This window comes from Etheostoma cragini, chromosome 9 (assembly GCF_013103735.1).
Source record: "Etheostoma cragini isolate CJK2018 chromosome 9, CSU_Ecrag_1.0, whole genome shotgun sequence".
Lineage (NCBI taxonomy): Eukaryota > Metazoa > Chordata > Actinopteri > Perciformes > Percidae > Etheostoma > Etheostoma cragini.
This window is the reverse complement of record NC_048415.1, coordinates 25,576,068-25,580,451: the sequence shown is the minus strand read 5'-3', so window position 1 is coordinate 25,580,451 and position 4,384 is coordinate 25,576,068. Positions and strand designations below refer to the sequence as shown.

Below are 4,384 nucleotides of genomic sequence, written 5' to 3'. Positions count from 1 at the left end.
ATATAGAAAAAGCTTTCATTCCATTTCACAAAATGTGAATACTTAAACCTATAATATGTAATTGTCTGCCACTAAGGGTCTCTCAATAGAAACCATGGATGTAAACAAAGACTTTTGATTACGACATAAAGTCACGTAGGATCGTGGGCATTGTTGTCTTCATTGTTAACCCCCATTTCATGAAAATGTCCGGTTGTCACTGTTTTTCATGGGACCGTTAGCAGTAAGCGTGTCCTTAAATGAACTGGCCCTTTGCACACGGTACTATGGCACTTTGTTGCGTGACGTAATTCCAGAGAGGCTGCCTTCTATTTTATTATATATTATGCTAGGACATTTATTCAGTGTCTAATAAAGGTGCTTGAGATGTCAAAGCTCACATGGACACAGAAAAACCTTATCTTATTTCACTGAAAAAGTTTTAAGAGATATTTAGTTGAAGCTGGATTTTGAAGCTGACACAGAATAGGTCATATTTAGAACATTATTTCATATTCATGTTCTTTAACCTCTGAGAAGCCTGTCTGAATTTGTGTCTCAAAGCCCGCCGAGTGTCCTCTTTTTTTGGAAATCAAAATATGATCAGCCTAGCATAATTACTGTGATTCTATGTGTGGAGGTAGCCGGCGGAAGCAAGCTAACAAAGCAGCTACCACAGCTAATAACTCCTTGCTACTGGGAGACCTACTTACCCGGTGGGGTGGGTGTAGTGGGTGTCATAGGGTGTTGTGTTGCTGTAGTTGCTGGCTGGGGGGGGCTAGCTGTGGCTGAAGGCTCTTAGCGCCCGGGAGCGATGCAGAAGGACCGCAGTGCGTTAGCTGGCTAACTTAGCATTAGATTAGTCGACCCATATAGCTAAAGTTATGTAGCAAATTGGTCAATGGTCAAAACAATCATTCATACGCTGTATTACTGTTACTGAGTACAATTCATTGACATTGTATGATTCACAATGACTCTTTAATGATCTTGCATTTTCCATGTTTGGACGTCAACTAGAGGGGTCAAAAGATATATTACAGGCAACCAATGACAGGCGACCAATTGTCATTGGATAAAAATGTCAGATTTCTTTCGGTTTGGACTTTGTTGGAAATCTTCGGGATGGTGTAAGTGCACAACTAAAAACTATTACTTATATAACAAAAGTCTTTTTTACCCTTACCTCTGCGTCGGGGCATAAACCTCGAGGAAATTGGCGCCTGCGCTACCACTGAACCAACCTGGCCTCCATTTTCAGACACTTTTACCGCAGAATATTACATATTATATCTTTAATAGTCTTAAATCATTAAAACCACATGCATTCCTACATCCCAGCATTGGATGTTTGATGAATGGATTTTTTAAACTTGATGCCAAAATACTTTTCTTTCCATCTCAGGTCCTGTGCTTGTAAAGGAGAAAGCAGTTTCCTTGTGAGTAGGGTTATAAAGCACGCACGCACGCACACTCACACAAGAAATATGCAGAACATGGGCGGGTTTCCTTCCTTTTTGCCTGGAATAGGTAGCTGAGCATGAAATGAGCCAGTGATGTATTGTTTTATGTTTGATTCCCTGTTATGTGCTAATCACATTTCTCAGTGGTGTCATATTCATGGTCGCACCGAGGTCACCCTCCTTTGTCCCTGCTGGTTGAGTTATTTTCCAATGTGTTCCTCCACAGGTCTGAATCTAGATTAACACAGGAAATGGATTTTGATCAAACTGATATGCTCATTTTACCACCTCCTGACCTGTACGCTTGACCAGCTGCTGAGAGATAATCATAAAACAAGGTAAGGATGAATCACCTTGACGCTACCTGCATCACTGTGCACTTCACATACTGACATATTTCTTGTTTTTTTTTTACCTCAGGACAAAAAGCAGCCAGGCAGAGGAAACAGGACTTGCCTGCTGTTGTTATTCCTCACACCGTGACCCGTGTCAGTACACCGTATACTGTGACAGTCACTTCTTCTTCATGACTTATTTACCTGGGGTCTGCATTTTTGGATCAGTGTGATGATGTAGAAGAGCAAGATAAGGAGATATGTCGACGAGCGTTACACCATCCCAGCTCTCAGAACTCTTCGTGCACCTTTTTATTTTTTTAATTTAATTTTTAAACACTCGCTGTGAAACCAGAGAGGGACAGTTTGCCCGGTGGCTCTGAGTGACTTTGAAACTGCTGATCCCAGGAAAGAGCTTACAAACTGTTGCAGACACACACACCCTGGAGGCGCTTGTAGGGAAAATTACAATCGTTTTTTGGCGGTGGAAATAAGGGGAGGACAATGGAAAATGTTTTTTTTTTTATCAGGTTGAGACACCCTGAGAAAATACACAGCGGACACATGCAGTGAAACAGTTGTACAGCATACACTTGTTACCAGTTTACAGTGTATTTAACAGAAATATAGCTGACAAACTGACAAATGAACACAGGCTTCATAGACTTTTAGGTCAGGTCATCGGCAATTATTAAAAATCTGTGTGGCCAGCTCTACTCCACAGGTGATGTCATCTATTTTCATTAAATTAATATTGCATAAATATTATTAGGACTCTGATTACCATTCAACATTTACATGATATTGGTAATTTTTTTTTTTTCAAAGTGTTTGGGTTACTGGGTTTACCCTCATTATTTAGTTAAAGATTATTACAGATTATGGAAGTGCTTATGAAACTACTAATTTAGTACTGTATTTAAATGCTGACATATAAGGTATAGTTAGGATCTTTATAAACAACCACATAGAGCTTGATATAATATATACAACTTTAAGAATTCTAGTACCAGGTGCTGAGTGTTAGAGGGAAGCATCATCCATGAACTTTTTCTTTCTTTTATTTGCCAGATGTTGCTTTTATGTCCCTTATTTTTTCTATGACTTTCCTCAAGCGGATGAATAAGTGTTACAGAAACGTGGAATGATCACCTGAGGTCATTTTCAATGTAAGATATTGTTGACATCTGAGGGGGCTTTCTGTCTGGATGGAAAAACACAAAACTAATCCTCTGTGATGGCTGTTTGTGTGTGCATTGACAAAGCCTTTAGGACAAAAACCCCACCAAAAAAAAACAGTTTCCTTTTTTTATGTTTTCTTTATTGTTTTTCAATAAATACTCATTAAAGTGCAAATCATAACAGCAGTATCATGCAGTGCATAACGCCAGAAATCCAAACCCCAGACAGAGACAGTTAAAACACACCTTGCCAAACAAACACACACGCACACACACACACACACACACACACACACACACACGGTATTTTGCAATGACCAGTGTGTGCCCACACACATCCCCCACATACATGACATACACTGGGGTATTTAAGGTTACATTAATCACAAGAGCCCCACCACAGATAAACAGAGCACAGCCTTGCTGTTGAGATACTTGCTTTGGTACAACATTGTATTTTATTTGAATTCGCCCCCCCCCCCTTCTCTGCATGTGTTTGCCACCCCGGAACACAGATTAGAGTTTACATGACTAACATGCCACTAGTAGTTGCATACAGTTGTAATATGACAGTATTACATTTGACAGTAAATACTGGTTATATCAGGAGTTTTTAAATTTGACCCATGACCTCTCCTAGAAAGTGCACTTCGTTGATCAATAGTTTTCCTGTGGTTTTCATGAGCAGCAGAATTGGAAATGGATGCATAATGGGCCAGATGTGATCCTGATGTGACAAAATTAGCTCACTATGCGGAGGACAAGCCATTTCAGACACAGCAAAAGCGTGTATTGTAGTGTTGAGGTTTGACTGAACATGGCTGTGTGTACAGTGGCATGTGTTCTGCTGCAGGGAGCAGTTTCTCCCGGTCGTCAGAGTATATTCAGTGGTTATGCGACGTCACATCCACACAGGAAACAGAATACATGTATAAAGGGTTTTCAGCAGAGTAATAAAGAATGTGGCTTCCACCGTTTCAACCGAACGCTTTCACAATGCTCTCGTAAGGCAAAAATTACATTTCAGACTTGATGCAGACGATAATGATTTAAAACATGTAACAAACTCAAACCTACACCTACATTAAATGATTGGAGGTCCAACAAATCACTCGGTTAACAACACAAGAATCGCAGTCTAGACCCATGTGTGTGAACCTCCAACATGACAAAATTCTCCCCATTATTCTAAAATGTTATCTTCTCTAATTAGTTGTTTTTGTCTTTAAAGGTCCCATGACATGGTGCTCTTTGGATGCTTTTATATAGACCTTAGTGGTCCCCTAATTCTGTATCTGAAGTCTATTTCCCGAAATCCAGCCTTGGTGCAGAATTACAGCCACTAGAGCCCGTCACACAATGAGCTTTCCTTAGGACGCGCCATTTCTCTGTCTGTACCTAATGAGGTATGATGGGGGGGGGGGGG

General features: G+C 40.3%; 3 long non-coding RNA genes across 3 annotated transcripts in view; 2 read left to right on the top strand and 1 right to left on the bottom strand.

Moving 5' to 3' along the window:
• LOC117950198 overlaps nt 1-4,384 on the top strand; it is a 15,311-nt gene that overhangs the window by 8,381 nt on the left and 2,546 nt on the right. The window contains exon 3 of the long non-coding RNA XR_004657837.1: nt 2,935-2,946. This is a non-coding gene — a long non-coding RNA (uncharacterized LOC117950198). The remainder of the gene's footprint in view (nt 1-2,934; nt 2,947-4,384) is intronic.
• On the top strand, nt 1,313-2,501 carry LOC117950189. The gene is made up of 3 exons (XR_004657829.1): nt 1,313-1,418; nt 1,669-1,780; nt 1,863-2,501. It is a non-coding gene; the product is annotated as an uncharacterized LOC117950189 (long non-coding RNA).
• LOC117950190 overlaps nt 3,091-4,384 on the bottom strand; it is a 2,904-nt gene continuing 1,610 nt past the window's right edge. The window contains exon 2 of the long non-coding RNA XR_004657830.1: nt 3,091-4,134. This is a non-coding gene — a long non-coding RNA (uncharacterized LOC117950190). The remainder of the gene's footprint in view (nt 4,135-4,384) is intronic.